A 23,575-nucleotide genomic window follows, 5' to 3' on the forward strand; every position below is an offset into this window, starting at 1 on the left:
GCTAACGTTCTCATGGCATTCACCAAACCCAGACTCGTTCATCAGATGCCAGATAAAGAAGTGTGATCCATCACTGCACAGAACACGTTTCCGGTGGTGGTGGCTTTACACCACATCATCCGACGCTTGGTATTGTGCTTGGTGATGTAAGGCTGCATGCAGCTGCTCGGCCATGAAGCTCCTGGAGGGGGCGCAGTGTTTGTGCAGATGTTAATACTACAGGAGGGGTGCCCTCTGCTCCTCGGCACTCGGTCACCCCGCTTTGTGATGTTACGCTGTTGCTGCGGTTCCTATCACTTCTCAGTAGTATCACTCAGAGGTGATGGGGGAAGATTTAGGAGGAAGAAATGTCATGAACGGACTTGTTACACCCGTGGCTCCTATTACAGGGCAGTGCTGGCATCAGCAAGCTCCTTTTCCACTGGCCATTCTGTCACATGTTAGTAAAGACAGACGGCATGGAGGGGGGTCAGATGTTATACACTGGGGGGCGAGGGTAAGGATGTCATACACCGGGGGACTATGAGGCCGGATGTTATACACCAGGTGGCCAGATGTTATACACCGGGGAGCGAGGGGGTCGGATGTTATGCATTGGGAAATTATGGGGCCGGATGTTATATACCAGGTGGGCAGGAGCCGGATGTTATACACCGACGGCAATGGATACGGATGTTATACACTATGGGCAATGGATACGGATGTTATACACTATGGGAAATGGGTATGGATGTTATACACTATAGGCAATGGGTACGGATGTTATACACCGAGGGCAATGGGTACGGATGTTATACACTATGGGTACAGATGTTATACACTATGGGAAATGGGTACGGATGTTATACACCGAGGGCAATGAGTACGGATGTTATACACCGAGGGCAATGAGTTCGGATGTTATACACCGAGGGCAATGAGTTCGGATGTTATACACCGAGGGCAACGAGTACAGATGTTATACACCGGATGACGAGGGGCCATATGTTATACACCGGTTGGCGAGGGGCCACATGTTATACACCGGATAGCGAGGGGCTGGATGTTATACAGCGAGGATAATTCGGTAGGATGTTATACACTGAGGGCAATGGGGTTGAATTAGAAACCAGCATTCAATGATTAAGACTTTGGACTCCTTATAGACCTCTTCTATTATGGACATCTGACTACATAGGGTATGTCTAGTAATAATAACGTAAACAGTATAATTTCATTGAAACTTCTAGCTTCTATATGTGGTTTAGCTATAACAGAACTTCAAATAAAAAAATAAAAATGTCTACAATTTAGTATCTCTACGCTCTCCGCACTCCGCACAAAGCAACAATACATAAATAACAGCTGCGGATGTTTCTTCGGGTACAGTCGGGGGGGTTAGCGCTGTCCAAATTTGGCGCTTCTGGCAGCATATTTTCCTGGCAGAAGAGAACGCTGTTTATCTCAGTTTCATCTTGTTTATATACAGCGTTTTCTTTCCTTACTACATTCAGGCAGAAAACAAGAATACAAAAAAATGAATGCCAGTTCCAAGCGCTATGTTTAACCACATGAAGACGAAGGACCACGGGTTTCCTGTAGCTTCACACATTCACTGCAACTGTAACTCACCAGCGCATCCATGTCCTAACTCCACATTTAGGGTTATACATTAAGTCATAGAGGAGGACGAGCTGACAGCAAAAGTTGAAATAGGGCCCCAAAGGGAAGTGAGCGATATCTAAGCAGGACATGAGAACAACAATCTCTTTCTTGGGTTACTTGATGCCACTTCCACAAGACGGCCTGGTTTGATGTGCTACATCATGAGGATGGCTAGCTTTGTCACTTACCTGGGGAAGAGATGGCACCAGGGTGTACTATAGTGAGAAGATAAGCCAGCGGAGGCAGTGTGATGGGACAATGTTGTGTTGGAAACCTTGTGTTCTCGCATCATGTGCATGTGCCACCTACCTAACCTTGAAGAATATCACCTTTCATGACTTCTGGATTCACCTAATGGCAACCAATGGTTGGTTTAGGAATGATCTAAGGAACATGACAAAAAGATCAAGGTGATAAGATGTCTCAAAATTCCCAGATCTCAATCTGTGGAATATTCTGGGAAAAAATGTCTGATCCATGGAGGCCAGACCGAGCAAATGGTCATAACGGGAAAGATCTGTGGCCAGATACCGCAGGACTTGTGGGGCTAAGGACTCAACGACTCGGAGAACGAGGGGAACTTGCACAATAACAGGTAATTTTATTTTTATGGTTGATCAATTAATGGGGAAGGTACAGTAGCTCCGTCTGATCCTCTGAGATAATATCACACCAGACAGAGGTTGCATGTTATAAATCCAGCACTGCATCATCAGAAATACAAATCTCCAAATAATTGTGCAAATATTGTAGAATGTAGACAGTTTAATACACAGTTAAAGGATGGCTTCATCTTGCTGCTTGTGCACATTAGGGAGCTGTGAGATTGCCATTAGAGATCAGGAATACGACCAGATTTGTCTATTTATTTCCTGTTCAGCAAAATTGTCAAGGGTCCAGGGAGCGTGCTATTAAAATATGCATAAGTGATGTTCTGTACCCTCGATTTACTCTGTATACAATCGATAGAAATGACTAGCTGGGAAACTTCCAGCCTTTTACATATCCTTATCCTGCAGCCCCAACTTCACATCTATTCTATTAAAGTGCACTTCTGCCCCATTGATAACACTTCTAGTGACAAGACTCTTCCTGCTCAGGCTTCACAATACTTCATCTGTTAGAGCAGCATTATGTGCTCCAGAGCTGCTGCTCCTCCTCTGACTATAGCCAAGACCAAGAAGTCGATACCAGCCATTATAGAGAGTGTAGAGAGCTGACTTTGGTCACTGCATAATCCAATTGCCTAGATATATGTACAAATGGGTGTAAATAAAGTTTTAAACTCCAGAAGGTCCAGGGCACTCGTGCTTGCACAACAATTAATGAGATTATAGAAGGGAAAAACTGAAAAAAATGCAGGATATATGGAATATTGAGGTCAAAGCCGTAATGGAAACTGGGCAGACCTCATTGTATTTCATGGGATCCATCAGGTGCCATCGATGTCCATCGTAACATGGATCTGGTACACCGTTAACTAGGGTTTTCTGTTCCAACAATGGAACAGAAAACTAGAAATGTTCATGCAGATGTGAATACAGAATTATTCTGATAAATAACCTGACATTTAAGGGAGTGCGTCATCAAAAACCAGAAAATGACCTGTTGTTCACATAAGGTTTTTTAAACATAATTTTTTTATCTTTGGAAATATGTTTTCACCTCTCCAACCCCTACGCTCAAGTACGGTATTTGGTTCCTCGACGATCGTGCTGATATCCCCGGGCCTCTCACACTAGGGATGGATCTGTGCATGCGAATGCAAGGTCATGACGCACGTCATGAGGTCATGACCGTTTGGGTCCAACCCTCCCCGAAGTGTTGGCTAGTGTTGAGCATTCCGATACTGAAATATCGGGTATCGGCCGATATTCGCGGTATCGGAATTCCGATACTTAATTCCGATACTTTTACAATATCGAATACCGGAATCGGAAGTTCACATAATGCCTGCGCTCTGCCGTTTCTCTGAAGGATGACAAGCTGGATGGCAGCGCTCAGCTGAGATCCAGCCTGTCATCAGAATGCCATCCCAGCGTGGGAGAATTCTCCTGATTGTTTAAAAGCCGGCGCGCGGTAAAAAGCCGCCGGCTTTTAAACAATCACACAACCCCATACTGCTTCCCCGCAGCCTCCCACCCCGATCCTCCGCTCCCCTCGCCACCTCCCATCCCGATCGTAAGTTAGGACCGGGCGGGGAGCGCAGCACCAAGGAGCGGGGAGCGAAGGACCCGGGCGGGGAAGCCGGCAGTGAAAAGACTTCACCGCCGACTTTCCCGTTCTGTGCTGCGCTTTCCTGCCGGTTATTTCAAATGAACAGCTGCGGTATCAGGTGATGCCGATCAGCTGTTCATTTGAAGTCGCCGCGGTGCCCTCAGAGGGTTCATGTGAGTTCATGCTTGACTGCATTGCATGAACTCACATGAACTTTCCCACGGTCTCACAGGTCAGCCTCACCTCCCAGACCCGTCATGATTGGTGTGTGCGGGTGTCTGTGCGATGTGTGCGGGTGTGCGCGGTGTCTGTGCGATGTGTGTGGGTGTGTGCGGTGTCTGTGCGATGTCTGCGGGTGTGTGCGGTGTCTGTGCGATGTCTGCGAGTGTGTGCGGTGTCTGTGCGATGTGCACGGTGTCTGTGTGATGTGTGCGGGTGTGTGCGGTGTCTGTGCGATGTCTGCGAGTGTGTGCGGTGTCTGTGCGATGTGCATGGTGTCTGTGTGATGTGTGCGGGTGTGTGCGTGCAGGCAGACATAGGCCGATGTGACACTACTACTCCCATCGGCCTATGTCTGTCCCCCGTCCACTCCTGCCAGCAGGATCAGCTCGATGGGAGCAGTAGTTCCCATCAGCCTGATCCTGCTATTTAAATTGCCCTACTGTGTCCCCAATAAATGTTAAATACATGTCATTGGTGGCCAGTGGTTGCCTACAATAAATTAGTTCATACATTACCTGTCCCCGCCGATCGCCACCTAAAATAAAGTAAAAAATAAAAAACTACACCTATACTCACCTAGACACCTAATTCCCCGAAGCCATCGATCTCCTGTAATAAAATATAAAATAATAAACCACAACCTTATCCTTACCCCTCCGTAGTAGTCCACGAGTGTCCCACGAAGATCTCCAGTTCAGAGCAGCCACATAGAATGTGACCGCTCTGAACCGCTGCCGCCGCTAGAATGACGGGGCCGTAAAGCAGCCCCGTCATTGCATAAGCGGGTTCTCCGGAGTTCAGGCAGCGCTGCTCCGGTTAGCTGCTTTACGGCCCTGCTGTATCGTGAGAAATTCCCACGGTACAGCAGTGCCATAAAGGAGGTCTCCGGAGCTGCGCTGCCTGAATGCACTCCGGTGACCTCAGTCAGTGGCTCCCGCTGCCGGGAGCGGACATGTTCCCGGCAGCGTGAGCTTACAGCAGCCATGCACAGCTGTCACCATCTCCAGATGTGACAGCTGTGCATGGGAGATCAGCGCAGGAACGTGGACAGGTAACTATTTTTTTTTAGTAAACTAAGAATTAAATAAAATTGTGTGTTTTATTTCAAATAAATTATTTTTTTCTGGGTGTAGTGTGTTTTTTCTTTTTAACACTTTGTAGGTTAGTAATGGGGGTGTCTTATAGACGCCTCTCCATTACTAACCTGGGCTTGATGTCAGCTGGCATTATAAGCTGACATGAACCCCAGCCCTATTACCCCCTGCCACCGCACCAGGGCAGCGTGGAAGAGCGAGGCTAAGTGCCAGAATTGGCGCATCCTATGGATGCGCCATTTCTGGGGCGGCTGACGGCTGGTGTTTCTAGCCTGGGAGGGGGCCAATATTCATGGCACCCTTCCTGGGCTATTAATATCAGCCCCCAGCTGTCTGCCTAGCCTTTGCTAGCTATTAAAATAGGGGGGACCCCACATCATTTTTTTGGGGGGGTCCTCCATTTTAATAGCTAGTAAAGGCTAGGTATTCAGCTGGGGGCTGATATTAGTAGCCTGGGAAGCTCCGTGGGTTTTACCCCCTTCCCAGGCTTCAAACATCTGCCCCAGCTGTCTGCTTAACCTCCGCTAGAGACTAGAGATGAGCGGTGTTCGACTAGAACTGTTCGCCAATCTCAAATTCGAGCTGTTTTGGGTGGTGTTCGAGTTGTTCGACGAACTCGAACGATTTGCAAAAAATTCGGCTGTTCGAGGTTATGTTCGATAACTGTTCGTGCACCAAAAGCGTGTCCTGCATGTCTGGCGCTATTTAGAGCACCAATCATGCAGGGATTGTCTGCCACTCACTGTAATGCCACAGCCATGGTGGTTGTGGCATTACAGTGATTGCCCAAATCGATGGGAACTGTGCTCACAGTGAAACATGAAAAGCCGGCAATTCAGCAGCGGCATACACCGGTACCCGACAATTTAGAACCGAAAGAATAGAGCTTCACACATAGATTAGATAGATAGAAACATGTCAGTCACACATATAAGAAGCACAGTGACAGTGTTGCTTACTGTACTTGTCATTTAGTGTAAAGGATTTATCAAAAAAAATAATAGTGTTTTCATGCACCGTCTCTTTAAAAAAGCCGGCCGGCAATTCAGCATCTGTACCCGACAATTTAGAATAGAAGGAATAGAGAATCATACATAGATTAGATAGATAGAAACATGTCAGCCACATATATACGAAGTACAGTGACAGTGTTGCTTACTGTACTTGTCATTTAGTGTAAAGGATTTATTAAAAAATATAATAGTGTTTTCGTGCACCGTCTCTTTAAAAAAGCCGGCCGGCAATTCAGCAGCGGTACCCGACAATTTATAACAGACAGAATAGAGCTTCACACATAGATTAGATAGATAGAAACATGTCAGTCACATATATATGAAGTACTGTGACAGTGTTGCTTACTGTACTTGTCATTTACTGCAAAGGATTTATTAAAAAAAATAATAGTGTTTTCATGCACCATCTCTTTAAAAAAGCCGGCCGGCAATTCAGCATCTGTACCCGACAATTTATAACAGACAGAATAGAGCTTCACACATAGATTAGATAGATAGAAACATGTCAGTCACATATATAATAAGTACAGTGACAGTGTTGGTTACTGTACTTGTCATTTAGTATTAAAATAAAGGATTTATTATTAAAAAAAATTGGCGTGGGGTTCCCCGTAATTTTAGTCTCTAGCGGAGGTTAAGCAGACAGCTGGGGCAGATGTTTGAAGCCTGGGAAGGGGGTAATACCCACGTAGCTTCCCAGGCTACTAATATCAGCCCCCAGCTGAATACCTAGCCTTTACTAGCTATTAAAATGGAGGACCCCCCCAAAAAAATGACGTGGGGTCCCCCCTAATTTAATAGCTAGCAAAGGCTAGGCAGACAGCTGGGGGCTGATATTAATAGCCCAGGAAGGGAGCCATGAATATTGGCCCCCTCCCAGGCTAGAAACACCAGCCGTCAGCCGCCCCAGAAATGGCGCATCCATAGGATGCGCCAATTCTGGCACTTAGCCTCGCTCTTCCACGCTGCCCTGGTGTGGTGGCAGGGGGTAATAGGGTTGGGGTTGATGTCAGCTTATAATGCCAGCTGACATCAAGCCCAGGTTAGTAATGGAGAGGCGTCTATAAGACACCCCCATTACTAACCCCATAGTCAAAGTTAAAAGAAAACACAAACACCCAGAATAAAGTCCTTTAATTGAAATAAAGACACAATTCTTTATTGTTCTAAATTAAACCATACTTACAGTCACGCCCATTCCAGCTGAAGCCAACGATCTCCTGCAATAAAAGAAAAATAATAAAGCAACCTCATCCTTACCTTTCCATGGTTCCCACGACAGCTTCAGCTCTGCTACATCGAGATAACAGGCTGGACCGCAGCAGAACGCTGCCATCCAGCCTGTCATTCCGCAGACACTGAGAAGCGCAGGCATGCTTGCGCTCCACAGTGTCTGGCTGTGACGGCATAAAGATGAGACGAGTTCATGTCCAATGAACTCGGCGCACCTCATGCACGTCACTGACAGCGTGGGAGAATTCTCCTGCACTCAGCACTTCAGCGTGAGAATTCTCCCACGCTGTCAGTGACGTGCATGAGGTCAGCTGAGTTCATTGAACATGAATGAGCTCACCTCATGCACGTCACTGACAGCGTGGGAGAATTCTCACGCTGTAGCGCTGAGTGCAGGAGAATTTTCCCACGCTGTCAGTGACGTGCATGAGGTGAGCTGAGTTCATTGTCGGCTCATCTGGACGCCGTCACAGCGAGACACTGAGGAGCGCAAGCATGCCTGCGCTTCTGAGTTTCCGCGGGATGACAGGCTGGATGGCAGCGTTCTGCTGCGGTCCAGCCTGTCATCTCGATGTAGCAGAGCTGAAGCTGTCGTGGGAACCATGGAAAGGTAAGGATGAGGTTGCTTAATTATTTTACTTTTATTGCAGAAGACATTGGCTTCAGCTGGAATGGGCGTGACGGTAAGTATGGTTTAATTTAGAACAATAAAGAATTGTGTGTTTATTTCAATTAAAGGACTTTATTCTGGGTGTTGTGTTTTTTTAAATACTTTACTAGAAATTCACGGTGGTCATGTCTAATATTGGCGTGACCCCATGAATTTCGGGCTTAGGGCCAGCTGATAATGCCAAGCTGGCCTTAACCCCTTTATTACCCAGTGAGCCACCGCACCAGGGCCCTGGATGAGTTGGGTACAGCGCCAGAAGATGGCGCTTCTATGAACGCGCCATTTTCTGGGGCGGCTGCGGACTGCAATTTGCAGCGGGTGGGGCCCAGAAAGCTTGGGCCTCCCTGCGCTGCGGATTCCAGCTCCCAGCTGCCTAGTTGTACCTGGCTGGGCACAAAAATAGGGCGAAGCCCCACGCATTTTTTTTTTAAATTATTTCATGAAATTCATGGAATAATTAAGAAAAAAAGGGCTTCCCTATATTGTTGTGTCCAACCAGGTACAAATAGGCAGCTGGTGGTTGGGGGCAGCCCGTCCCTGCCTGCTGTACCTGGCTGGACACAAATATAGTGCGAAGCCCCACGTCAATTTTTTTTTAATTATTTCATGAAATAATTTTTTTAAAAAAGGGCTTCCCTATATTGTTGTGTCTGGCCAGGTACAAATAGGCAGCTGGTGGTTGGGGGCAGCCCGTTCCTGCCTGCTGTACCTGACTGGACACAAATATAGGGCGAAGCCCCACATCAATTTTTTTTTAATTATTTCAGGAAATTCATGAAATAATGAAAAAAAAATTGATGTGGGGCTTCGCCCTATATTTGTGTCCAGTCAGGTACAGCAGGCAGGAACGGGCTGCTCCCAACCACCAGCTGCCTATTTGTACCTAGCCGGACACAACAATATAGGGAAGCCCTTTTTTTCTTAATTATTCCATGAATTTCATGAATTTAAAAAAAAAATACGTGGGGCTTCGCCCTATTTTTGTGTCCAGCCAGGTACAACTAGGCAGCTGGGGGCTGGAATCTGCAGCGCAGGGAGGCCCAAGCTTTCTGGGCCCCACCCGCTGCAAATTGCAGTCCGCAGCCGCCCCGGAAAATGGTGCGTTCATAGAAGCGCCATCTTCTGGCGCTGTACCCAACTCATCCAGGGCCCTGGTGCGGTGGCTCACTGGGTAATAAAGGGGTTAAGGCCAGCTTGGCATTATCAGCTGGCCCTAAGCCCGAAATTCATGGGGTCACGCCAATATTAGACATGACCACCATGAATTTCTAGTAAAGTATTTTAAAAAAACACAAACACCCAGAAAAAAGTCCTTTAATTGAAATAAACACACAATTCTTTATTGTTCTAAATTAAACCATACTTACCATCACGCCCATTCCAGCTGAAGCCAACGATCTCCTGCAATAAAAGAAAAATAATAAACCAACCTCATCCTTACCTTTCCATGGCTCCCACGACAGCTTCAGCTCTGCTACATCGAGATGACAGGCTGGACCGCAGCAGAACGCTGCCATCCAGTCTGTCATCCCGCAGACACTGAGAAGCGCAGGCTTGCTTGCGCTCCTCAGTGTCTGGCTGTGACGGCATCCAGATGAGCCGAGGTCATGTCCAATGAACTCGGCTCACCTCATACACGTCACTGACAGCGTGGGAGAATTCTCACGCTGAAGCGCTGAGTGCAGGAGAATTTTCCCACGCTGTCAGTGACGTACATGAGGTGAGCCGAGTTCATTGTCGGCTCATCTGGATGCCGTCACAGTCAGACACTGAGGAGTGGAAGTATGCCTGCGCTTCTCAGTGTCTGCGGGATGACAGGCTGGATGGCGGCGTTCTGCTGCGGTCCAGCCTGTCATCTCGATGTAGCAGAGCTGGAGCTGTCCTGGGAACCATGGAAAGGTAAGGATGAGGTTGCTTTATTATTTTTCTTTTATTGCAGGAGATCGTTGGCTTCAGCTGGAATGGGCGTGACGGTAAGTATGGTTTAATTTAGAACAATAAAGGAATGTGTCTTTATTTCAATTAAAGGACTTTATTCTGGGTGTTTGTGTTTTCTTTTAACTTTGACTATGGGGTTAGTAATGGGGGTGTCTTATAGACGCCTCTCCATTACTAACCTGGGCTTGATGTCAGCTGGCATTATAAGCTGACATCAACCCCAACCCTATTACCCCCTGCCACCGCACCAGGGCAGCGTGGAAGAGCGAGGCTAAGTGCCAGAATTGGCGCATCCTATGAATGCGCCATTTCTGGGGCGGCTGACGGCTGGTGTTTCTAGCCTGGGAGGGGGCCAATATTCATGGCTCCCTTCCTGGGCTATTAATATCAGCCCCCAGCTGTCTGCCTAGCCTTTGCTAGCTATTAAATTAGGGGGGACCCCACGTCATTTTTTTGGGGGGGGTCCTCCATTTTAATAGCTAGTAAAGGCTAGGTATTCAGCTGGGGGCTGATATTAGTAGCCTGGGAAGCTCCGTGGGTATTACCCCCTTCCCAGGCTTCAAACATCTGCCCCAGCTGTCTGCTTAACCTCCGCTAGAGACTAAAATAACGGGGAACCCCACGCCAATTTTTTTTAATAATAAATCCTTTATTTTAATACTAAATGACAAGTACAGTAACCAACACTGTCACTGTACTTCATATATGTGTGACTGACATGTTTCTATCTATCTAATCTATGTGTGATTCTCTATTCTTTCTGTTATAAATTGTCGGGTACAGATGCTGAATTGCCGGCCGGCTTTTTTAAAGAGACGGTGCATGAAAACACTATTATTTTTTTTAATAAATCCTTTACACTAAATGACAAGTACAGTAACCAGCACTTTCACTGTACTTATTATATATGTGACTGACATGTTTCTATCTATCTAATCTATGTGTGAAGCTCTATTCTGTCTGTTATAAATTGTCGGGTACAGATGCTGAATTGCCGGCCGGCTTTTTTAAAGAGACGGTGCACGAAAACACTATTATATTTTTTAATAAATCCTTTACACTAAATGACAAGTACAGTAAGCAAGACTGTCACTGTACTTCATATATATGTGACTGACATGTTTCTATCTATCTAATCAATGTGTGATGCTTTATTCCTTCTTGTCTAAATTGTCGGGTACCGGTGTATGCCGCTGCTGAATTGCCGGCTGGCTTTTTTAAAGAAAGCGTCTTCTGAGCAGTTTGTCAGCTTTTGGACACCTTTGAAGGTGTTTTCTATGTGTTCCTATGTGTTTTTGTTTGCCTGCCATTGGTTTTAACGGTGTTCGATGGTGTTCTAAGGTGTTCGACGAACAGTTCGACGAACAGTTCCTCGAACATCCCGGTGTTCGACGAACCGAACCGAACCCGAACACTACGGGGGTGGCTCAACACTACTAGAGACTAAAATTAAGGGGAACCCCACGCCAATTTTTTTTTAAAATAAATCCTTTATTTTAACACTAAATGACAAGTACAGTAATCAACACTATCACTGTACTTCATATATATGTGACTGACATGTTTCTATCTATCTAATCTATGTATGATTCTCTATTCCTTCTATTCTAAATTGTCGGGTACCGCTGCTGAATTGCCGGCCGGCTTCTTTAAAGAGACGGTGTATGAAAACACTATTATTTTTTTAAATAAATCCTTTACACTAAATGACAAGTACAGTAAGCAACACTGTCACTGTACTTCATATATATGTGACTGACATGTTTCTATGTATCTAATCTATGTGTGATGCTCTATTCTTTCTGTTGTAAATTGTCGGGTACCGGTGTATGCGCTGATGAATTGCCGGCTTTTCGCGTAATACATTCTACATTATTCTTAGTTGTTTTACTTCATGTAGAATTAACCTACAAGGAAAGAAAGGGTTTATTTTCATTCCGATATTTCTGTCCCATTGACTTGCATTGGTTTCCGGTATCGGAATCGGCGATATCCGATACTTTTTGAGTATCGGTCCGATCCAATCCGATACGATATTTCCTGATATCGGAAGGTATCGCTCAACACTAGTGTTGGCTCATTATGAGAGGCTCGGAGGATTTCAGCACGAACAGCAAGTATCAGAAGATGTGATGGGGACCGGACGGGTGACAGAGAGTAGCAGAGGGGCCAGAGAAGTGTGCGGTAAGTATAAAGATTGTTTTTATTTTTCACATACAGTACAGATCAAAAGTTTGGACACACCTTCTTTTAAAGGTTTTTCTGTATTTTCTTGACTATGAAAATTGTACATTCACACTGAAGGCATCAAAACTATGAATTAACACATGTGGAATTATATACTTAACAAAAAAGTGTGAAACAACTGAAAATATGTCTTATATTCTAGGTTCTTCAAAGTAGCCACCTTTTGCTCTGATGACTGCTTTGCACACTCTTGGCATTCTCTTAATGAGCTTCAAGAGGTAGTCACCGGAAATGGTTTTCACTTCACAGGTGTGCCCTGTCAGGTTTAATAAATGGGATTTCTTGCCTTATAAATGGGGTTGGGACCATCAGTTGTGTTGTGCAGAAGTCTGGTGGATACACAGCTGACAGTCCTACTGAATAGACTGTTAGAATTTGTATTATGGCAAGAAAAAAGCAGCAAAGTAAAGAAAAACGAGTGGCCATCATTACTTTAAGAAATGAAGGTCAGTCAGTCCGATAAATTGGGCAAACTTTGAATGTGTCCCCAAGTGGCACTGGTTGCACTACTGGAAGAAATGGCAATGTTATGCAGAGCAATCCCTACGGTATTTTTAAGTTGTTTCAGTAGTTTGCAAGCAATCAGAAGTGTCTGAATGTAAATGGTGACCACTTTCTCTGATTGCAAAAGTCAAACATGAACTACAGCTACCCTTTGATAGCTATTAGCAGTAATTATAGTAATGAAGTTTGTATATAGATATTTTTATGCTAAAGTGCATCAACAGGTGGATATGGCAAAAGAAAGGTGTATAGATATCCGCGCTCCTCCATATGAAAAGATGATCCGGTGATCAAACGGGTTAATGTAATTATTTTTTTATCAATAAACTACATTCAGACGCGTTTCACGGACGTCCTGTCCGCTTCCTCAGTGAGTAGCTGATACACAGATGTTCCTAGTATCCCTTATATACAGGCAATCAAGAGGAAGCGGACAGGACGTGCGTGAAACGCGTATGAATGTAGTTTATTAATAAAAAATATTTCCATTAACCCTTTTGATCACCGGATCATCTTTTCATACGGAGGAGCGCGGATATCTATACACTTTTCTTCTGCCATATCCACCTGTTGATGTACCTTGGAACCCTGATTTGGGCTGGTGTTATCTACAGCTCTCTACTCAATCGCCTACATGTGTTGTGCATTGACACAACACTACGAGGTGAGCAACTTATCTGCATATATTATTATTTGTCATTTGGTAACGGCACCATCTGCGCCCCTTTCTCTATTTCTTTTTCCCTATTATGCTAAAGTGTGCATTCCGTATATATATATATAACCTTGCCATTTTCACACTGACTACTAGGCCTAATAATAGACTCCCACTTTCTGCTCCTCACAATGACATTAGCAGCAACAGACTGACTCAGGCCTCATTTGATTGCACATAAGCATTACCTGAGGATGCCCTAATCAAGGAAAATATAGTTGTGAAGGGAGGAGGAGGAGGTGAGCTGAGACATCACCTATTGTAAATGATGGATCCTGTATTAACTACTGTATATAGAGGTGTTATCAGTCATTGTGCAGGAGGCAGAGAAGGTGAGCTTTGACCAGGGCTGTGGAGTCGGTGTCCATTTTGGTGGAGTCGGTATAAAATGGACCGACTCCAACTCCTAAAATGTATAATAAATTGGATGCAGTAGTACAATGCAGGATGTGCTGTAAATGTTTTCAAAAGAATTTGGGAAAGTTATGAAATGTCCTCTAAACGTCTGTTCTGTTCCTAATCTAAGGGTCTCAGCTTTCAGTTGAGATGAATCTGTGCTGCACTTTATGTACATGCTCAGTAGTGAGAGAGTGATGGAGTCAGCGAAATTGAGGAGGTTTGGCTTACTGACTCCACAGCCCTGGCTGTGACATCACTTATTGTGAATGCTGGATCCTGTGATATCTATTGTATATAAGGGTGCTATCACTTATTGTACAGGAGGAGAGGAGGTCAGCTGTGACATCACCCACTGTGAATGATGGATCCTATGTTATCTACTATACAGAGCGGTTTTAGCCATTGTACAGGAGGGGGGAGGAGGTGAGTTGTGACATCACCTATTGTGAATGATGGATCCTGTGTTATCTACTGTTTATAAAGGTGTGCTCATTCATTGTATAGGAGGAGGTGAGCTATGACATCACCTATTGTGAATGGTGGATCCTGTGATATCTACTGTTTATAGACGTGTTATCAGTCATTGTACAGGAGGAGAAAGATGTTAGCTTGATATAATTTATTATGAATGGTGAATCCTGTGCTATGTCATTATAATGCTAGCTGTGATGAGACTGCTGAAAAGCCCTCTGTACAGAACAGGAAGTATAATATTAGGCCTTTAGGGTCTTTACTCTGAACTGTGACATTTCCCTAGATTTTAATCGTTGATTCTATCATTTTAGAGTCTTTTTGTATATGAATATGTAACAAAGAATATTTGATTTGAAAAATTAGGGCGTAGGGATCTTTGTTCTATTTTTCGGATTTCTGTATAATATTAGGCCTAGTCGCTATTGTGAAAATTGCAAAATCTCTGTTGATATACAGTGGGGAAAATAAGTATTTCCCACTGTAAGATAGCCGCTGGACAGGTCCTTGAGTGGAGATATGTGTCACCGAGGTTGGTAGCTTCGGTGCTGTAAACCTGGTAAAAGCATGCTCCAGCACACATAGTGCTGAGAGGATTAATAGGGTGTATCAGGGCCGGTTTTTACGAGAAGTCATAAGAGATGGGAGGGATTGGCTGCTCACATATCCCCACCCCATGGCATGTATATAAAATGGAAACTGAGTGTCTCATTGAGTGTCTGTGGCTGGAGGTGTGGAGACCTCCAGCATGTCTGTGATAACGGACACTGACTGTGAGAGGGCGAACCCGCAGTATTGTATAGACTAGTTATTTTTCCTGTTTTGCTACTTTGTGCCAGACAAGGCTGTCTTTTGTTTACTTTGCAAGTGCGGTTTATGAGGTCTGAATAACCTGCTTTGGACATTTTTAAGACACTGACTCCTGTGCCTACCTCAAATGCAGCTGAGTGAGTACCAAACCCTACAATTGGTGCTAGAAGCACGTGCATGAATCCCAAGGGGCAGTGTGACTGCTACAGGAAACCGTTGATGTACTGGGTGAAGGCTGCCAGCCAGCAAGGGACGTCCGGCAGCATGGAGGAGCTGATAAAACAACTGGTGCAGGCTAATCTCCAGCAGCATCAACAGCAGCAGCAGATGCAGCAACTACGGCACAAGCAGCAGATGGAGCTCCTGGCCGAGGTGATCAGTGGCAGGGCAACCGCCCCACCCCCAAGTCCAGGTGATGACTCACACATCAGTAAGATGGTAAGAAGAGCCTTACAAAAGATGACCCCGGGTGATGACATCGAGGCGTTCCTGACTGTATTTGAAAAGGTGGCGGAACGTGAGAAATTGCCGCCGGAGCAGTGGGTGGAGGTGCTGGCACCATATTTAACAAGGGAACCGCAGAAGGCCTATAATGAACTGGCCTTGCAGGACGCAAAGGAGTACGACAAATGGGGATGAGGAAGAGGCAGCATCCCCAGAGGCAGACATCCCTGACCTGGAGGTTTCAGGGGGAAACTTTGGAACCGCCCAGCTCAGTGACTTAACTCTAAAAGGGGCGTTTGATAATTTAACTGTTCTTAATGGTGTTGCTCAAGAGCTGGGGGCTGACATCCGATATCTGCACTTTGCCGTAAATGGGGAGCTATTATATCGGGTCACCAAGCTCAGAGGGGAGGTAATCGAGCAGTTACTAGTGCCAGGGCCGTACAGACGTAAGGTGTTAGATATGGCCAATGCACATGTCTTAGGTGGTCATCTGGGGGTATAAAAAGCCCAAGAAAGGATCCTCCAGAGGTTCTACTGGCCCGGGTGTCACCGAGAGATAGTGAATTATTGTAGGTCCTGTCCCACCTGTCAGCTGACCTTACCGGTGGCTCACTTCCGTAGACCTTTAGTGCCTCTGCTTATCATCGATGTCCCGTTCGATTGCATTGCCATGGATCTAGTGGGACCCCTGGTTAAGTCTGCCAGAGGACATCAGTACATCCTGGTGGTACTGGACTATGCTACACGGTATCCGGAGGCAGTACCACTACAAAACTTCTGTATAGCCCGGGAATTGGTCCATATCTTTTCCAGGAAGGGGTTGCCTAAAGAGATCCTAACGGACCAAGGGACGCCGTTTATGTCAAAGTTAATGAGGGAGTTGTGTGATCTGCAGGATCTTGCACAACTCAGGACCTCAGTCTACCACCCACAGACAGATAGCTTTGTGGAGAAGTTTAATATAACCTTGAAGGCAATGTTGAAGAAGGTCATAGAGAAAGACAGCCGGGACTGGAACTGTCTACTGCCATACCTTCTATTCACCCTCAGAGAAGTCCCACAGGCCTCTACTGGATTCTCCCCTTTCAAGCTGTTGTATGGCCGACATCCCCGTGGACTCCTGGACGTGGCAAAGGAGACCTGGGAGGCGGAATCTACACCCTACAGGAGTGTAATCGAACATGAGCCCCAGATGCAAGAGAGGATTGCAGAGGTGATGCCCATTATGAAAGAACTCCTCCTCAAAGCACAAGAAGCGAAGTAGAGGGTGTACAATAGGTCGGCGAGGGTGAGACACTTCAACTACCCCACCCCACACCATTACTGCCAAACCGGTCATGCTGAAGGATGTTGCAGGCAGCAGATCGCTCTCCACGGTGTCTCCAGACTCTGTCACGTCTGTCACATGTGCTCAGTGTGAACCTGCTTTCATCTGTGAAGAGCACAGGGCGCCAATAGCGACTTTGCCAATCCTGGTGTTCTGTGGCATTTCTTTGGTGGGCCGCACAGCCCTCCATGTGCTCGCCAGAGGTAGCCTGACTGCCATTAGGTACCGAGATGAGATCCTCAAACCCCTTGTGAGACCATATGCTCGTGCGGCTGGGCCTGGGTTCCTCCTAATGCAGGACAATGCCAGACCTCATGTGGCTGGAGGGTGTCAGCAGTTCCTGCAAGATGAAGGCAATGAAGCTATAGACTGGCCCGCCCGTTCCCCAGACCGAAATCTGATTGAGCACATCTGGGACATCATGTCTCGCTCCATCCACCAACGTCACGTTGCACCACAGACTGTCCGGGAGTTGGTGGATGCTTTAGTCCAGGTCTGGGAGGAGATCCCACAGGAGACCATCCGCAACCTCATCAGGAGTGTTATCTGAGTGTTCCCTTTATTTTTTTGAGCAGTGTGTATATATGTATATATATATATATATATATATATATATATATATATATATATATATATATATACACTGCTCAAAAAAATAAAGGGAACACTTAAACAACAGAATATAACTCCAAGTAAATCAAACTTCTGTGAAATCAAACTGTCCACTTAGGAAGCAACACTGATTGACAATTTCACATGCTGTTGTGCAAATGGAATACACAATAGATGGAAATTACTGGCAATTATCAAGACACACTCAATAAAGGAGTGGTTCTGCAGTTGGGGACCACAGACCACATCTCAGTACCAATGCTTTCTGGCTGATGTTTTGGTCACTTTTGAATGTTGGTTGTGCTTTCACACTCGTGGTAGCATGAGATGGACTCTACAACCCACAGAAGTTGCTCAGGTAGTGCAGCTCATCCAGGATGGCACATCAATGCGAGCTGTGGCAAGGTTTGCTGTGTATGTCAGCGTAGTGTCCAGAGACTGTAGGCGCTACCAGGAGACAGGCCAGTACACCAGGAGACGTGGAGGGGGCCGTAGGAGAGCAACAACCCAGCAGCAGGACCGCTACCTCCGCCTTTGTGCAAGGAGGAACAGGAGGAGCACTGCCAGAGCCCTGGAAAATGACCTCCAGCAGGCCACAAATGTGCATGTGTCTGCACAATTGGTTAGAAACAGACTCCATGAGGGTGGTATGAGGGCCCGACGTTCACAGATTGGGGTTGTGCTCACAGCCCAACACTGTGCAGGACGCCTGGCATTTGCCACAGAACATCAAGATTGGCAAAGTCGCCACTGGCGCCCTGTGCTTTTCACAGATGAAAGCAGGTTCACACTGGGCACATGTGACAGAGTCTGGAGACGCCGTGGAGAGCGATCTGCAGCCTGCAACATCCTTCAGCATGACCGGTTTGGCAGTGGGTCAGTAATGGTGTGGGGTGGCATTTTGGTGTGGGGTGGTTCAACATCTTTATCAATGATTTAGATGAAGGAATTGAGGGTAAACTGATTAAATTTGCTGATGACACAAAGCTAGGAGGGATAGCTAATACTAGAGAAGAGAGAGAGAGGATTCAAAAAGACCTAAATAAACTGGAGCAGTGGGCAGCAACCAACAGAATGGTTTTTAACAGGGAAAAATGCAAAGTACTACATCTGGGCAATAAAAATGAAAAAAGCATATACAGAATGGGAGGAATAGAGCTAAGCAACAGTACATGTGAAAAAGACTTAGGTATACTAATAGATCATAGACTGAACATGAGTCAACAGTGTGATGCAGCAGCAAAAAAGGCAAATACAATTCTGGGATGTATTAACAGAAGCATACAGTCTAGATCACGTGAAGTCATTATCGGTCTTTACTCCTCTTTGGTCAGACCTCATCTGGAATACTGTGTACAGTTTTGGGCACCACATTTTAAAAAAGACATAGACAAACTGGAGCAAGTTCAGAGAAGAGCGACCAGAATGGTGACTGGTCTGCAAACCATGTCCTATGAGGAACGGTTGCAGGATTTGGGAATGTTTAGCTTGCAAAAAAGAAGACTGAGAGGAGACTTAATAGCTGTCTACAAATATGTCAAGGGCTGTCACATTGTAGAAGGATCATCTTTATTCTCATTTGCACAAGGAAAGACTAGAAGCAATGGGATGAAACTAAATGGGAGGAGACACAGATTAGATATTAGAAAAAACTTTTTGACAGTTAGGGTGATTAATGAGTGGAACAGGCTGCCACGAGAAGTGGTGAGTTCCCCTTCAATGGACGTCTTCAAACAGAGGCTGGACAGACAACTGTCTGAGATGATCTAGTGAATCCTGCTTTGAGCAGGGGGTTGGACCAGATGACCCAGGAGGTCCCTTCCAACTCTACCATTCTATGATTCTATGATTCTATGATTCTTTGGAGGGCCGCACAGTCCTCCATGTGCTCGCCAGAGGTACCCTGCCTGCCATTAGAGAAGCATCACATGATTTTTCAAAGGGTGCCAATACTTTTGTCCACCCCCCTTTTTTAGGTTTGCCGTGGAATTATATCCAATTTGGCTTTAGGACAATTCTTTTTGTGTTTTTTTCATTGAAGACAAATTAAATGAAGATAATAATACCAAAGAATTTGTGATTGCAATCATTTTCAGGAAGAAACTGAGTATTATCTGACAGAATTGCAGGGGTGCCAATACTTTTGGCCAGCACTGTATATATTATAAAGCAATGGTGTCTATCAGTTGTTGTGTGGATCCATTGCCTAATCGATGTGCCACAGCCCATCAGTGATCAGACTGCTGTCATCGCCTTGCTGGCTTGTAGGGTTTGAAGAATTGGACTTCTGAACCTTTACCTGAGCTACACAGGGAGCAACTAACCAAAGTCTTACAACGTCTATGGGATGGATGGTGATAACATGGAGCATAGGCACATCCACCCCTAACAATGTCTATGGGATCAATGACGATAACATATAGCATAGGCACATCCTCCCCTTAGAATGTCTATGGGATCAATGACGATAACATGGAGCATAGGCACATCCTCCCCTTACAATGTCTATGGGATCAATGACGATAACATGGAGAATAGGCACATCCACCCCTAACAATGTCTATGTGAGCAATGGCGATAACATGGAGCATAGGCACATCCTCCCCTTACAATGTCTATGGGATCAATGACAATAACATATAGCATAGGCACATCCTCTCCTTACAATGTCTATGGGTTCAATGGCGATAACATGGAGCATAGGCACATCCACCCCTAACAATGTCTATGGGATCAATGACAATAACATATAGCATAGGCACATCCTCCCCTTACAATGTCTATGGGATCAATGGGGATAACATGGAGCATAGGCACATCCACCCCTAACAATGTCTATGGGATCAATGGGGATAACATGGAGCATAGGCACATCCACCCCTAACAATGTCTATGGGATCAATGGGGATAACATGGAGCATAGGCACATCCACCCCTAACAATGTCTATGGGATCAATGGGGATAACATGGAGCATAGGCACATCCACCCCTAACAATGTCTATGGGATCAATGGGGATAACATGGAGCATAGGCACATCCACCCCTAACAATGTCTATGGGATCAATGGGGATAAAATGGAGCATAGGCACATCCACCCCTTACAATGTCTATGGGATCAATGGGGATAACATGGAGCATAGGCACATCCACCCCTAACAATGTCTATGGGATCAATGGGGATAACATGGAGCATAGGCACATCCACCCCTTACAATGTCTATGGGATCAATGGAGATAACATGGAGCATAGGCACATCCACCCCTAACAATGTCTATGGGATCAATGGCTATAACATGGAGCATAGGCACATCCACCCCTAACAATGTCTATGGGATCAATGTGGATAACATGGAGCATAGGCACATCCACCCCTTACAATGTCTATGGGATCAATGGGGATAACATGGAGCATAGGCACATCTACCCCTAACAATGTCTATGGGATCAATGGGGATCACATGGAGCATAGGCACATCCTCCCCTTACAATGTCTACGGGATCAATGGCGATAACATGGAGCATAAGCACATCCTCCCCTTACAATGTCTATGGGATCAATGGCGATAACATGGAGCATAGGCACATCCTCCCCTTACAATGTCTATGGGATCAAAGACGATAACATGGAGAATAGGCACATCGGCCCCTTATAATGTCTACAGGATCGATGGTGATAACATGGAGCATAGGCACATCCTCCTCTTACAATGTCTATGGGATCGATGGTGATAATATGGCGTGTAGGTACATCCGTCACTTACAATGTCTATGGGATCAATGGCGATAACATGGAGCATAGGCACATCCACCCCTAACAATGTCTACAGGATCCATGGTGATAACATGGAGCATAGGCACATCTGCCCCTTACAATGTCTCTGGGATCAATAGCGATAACATGGAGCAAATACACATCCTCTCCTTACAATGTCTATGGGATAGATGGAGGTAACATGGAGCGTAGGCACATCCATCCCTGACAATGTCTATGGGGTTGACAAAGATAACATATAATGGAAATAACATGGAGCGTGGACACATTCATCCCTTTCAATGACCAAAGGAGACAACATGACGAATGAGCACATAAACCAGATTGAATCTTTACAGGACTGATGAAAATGATAGCATGGAAAATTGGTACAATTACCACTCTTGAAAGTCTATTGAACTGGCAGATATAATGGCGCCTGACCAGGTCAACCTCTTTTGAAAGCCTCCGGAGATACAATGGCGCATGCGCACGTACATCACTTTTAAGATTTATGGGACCGATGTAGACAACATTGTGTCTATGAGACTCCCAGAGATGACACGTCCACTTCTTTGAAATTCTATGGAACTGATGGAAAAAGCCATTTTTTACCCAGTTTAATGTTTTTGTGACTGACCGGCTCACAGATTAGAGACTATTAGCTTGATAAAAATGGGAGATAAATATTTTCGTGGGCCATCCCCTTGATAGTAACATCTGGTCACAGTGTTTTGACACATACTCCCCCACTCCAATAATAAAAAAAACACGAAACACTCCAACCTTAAAGTGGCTACCCCACAAGGTATGCCATTGATGTATGACCGCTAATTCTGCACATATGGGCACCCACTCCCTGGCATACCGTTGGGCAATCCGTGCTGAAGTGAGCAGGAGAGGAGATGCGCTCCATATGCATTTCCATATCTCCCATGAAGTATAAAGCAGATACCACACCTCAGGACCAGGGTTGAAGCACCGGGCACCACTGTTGTAAGGGCTACCACGGTCCTGTATATGGTATTACGGCTTGTGCCTCTGAAAGAAAACAGATTGCACCCATGAGACCTATGCTATATAATGCACGGCTGCAAAAATCACCACCTGGTGTTAAAAAACGTAAAAAATGCGTGCCGCCATGGGGCAAACAGCACGGAGCCCAGCCATACATGTGTATATAATAATAGCATCTATTATAGGGCAGGTGCAATCATGAATATATACAAGCACCTGCACAGATCTGTAGAGTGTATGGAGTGCAGTATTACCACAGGGTGGTGCAGGGTCATTGGGCACCCACAGTGGGCACACAATGGACACCCACTGGCCGCATTCACAGCAAGATGCCCTCCCCCCACAAACAGACACACAGTGCAGAAGGTACCTGCAGCCGCAGATGCTCCAGGAAGAGGATGCTGCTCCTGCAGGCCGGTGATGGTTCCCAGGCCGGCCCAGCTCCCTCCCCGGCAATGATCGCACGTACAGCCGCTGCCGGAGCACGGACCCCAGGGCAGCGCTCACACTGACACAGCCGGGGAGGAGGGACCACAGCGGGCGCTGGCGACATCTGCCGGCCACCATAGAGCACTACAGCCAGGCCTGGAGAACCGAGGGTGACTCATCAGCAGTATAGAAATATACATCACCAGAGCATATATACACACAGTACACATAAATAAATATATATATATATATATATATATTATATATATACACACTCAGTGCACACAAATATATATATATATATACACACACAGTACACACACACACACACACATACATATATATATATATATATATATATATATATATATACACACACAGTACAGACCAAAAGTTTTGGACACATCTTCTCATTTAAAGATTTTTCTGTATTTTCATGACTATGAAAATTGTACATTCACACTGAAGGCATCAAAACTATGAATTAACACTAGTGATGAGCGAGCACTAAAATGCTCGGGTGCTCGTTGCTCGGGTCGAGCACATTGGAATACTCGGGTGCTCGACCCGACCAACGAGCCCAATGTAAGTCTATGGGAAACTCGAGCATTTTTCTGACGGTCCCCCCCGGCAGTCGGCAGAAGGTCAAACATTGACCAAATCAATGGGAACGGTGCTCAATCAAATGTCAGGCAGGCAGGGTATATAGGAGGGTGCATGAAAAACATAGCAGGGCAATTGAAACACACTAGTGCCCAGGGCTGGCTCCAGGTTTTTCTGGGCCCCGGGCGAAAGAGTCTCAGTGGGCCCC

The 23,575-nt window shown here is 45.7% G+C and overlaps 1 protein-coding gene across 2 annotated transcripts in view; it reads right to left on the reverse strand.

The window, feature by feature from the left end:
- ABCA5 (ATP binding cassette subfamily A member 5) overlaps nt 1–22,881 on the reverse strand; it is a 113,867-nt gene extending 90,986 nt beyond the window's left edge. The window contains exons 1-2 of one of the 2 annotated variants that reach the window (XM_073682526.1): nt 22,706–22,881; nt 22,187–22,359 (exon numbers count right to left, since the gene is read on the reverse strand). The gene's annotated coding sequence lies outside the window, so the exon portion shown is untranslated. The remainder of the gene's footprint in view (nt 1–22,186; nt 22,360–22,705) is intronic. The other variant, XM_073682525.1, reaches the window with a different exon arrangement.
- Nucleotides 22,882–23,575: the final 694 nt, after the last annotated feature.

The sequence above is a fragment of the Phyllobates terribilis genome, unplaced genomic scaffold (genome assembly GCF_046119375.1).
Source record: "Phyllobates terribilis strain yellow unplaced genomic scaffold, ASM4611937v1 Scaffold_5__5_contigs__length_657084704, whole genome shotgun sequence".
Classification (NCBI taxonomy): Eukaryota; Metazoa; Chordata; class Amphibia; order Anura; family Dendrobatidae; genus Phyllobates; species Phyllobates terribilis.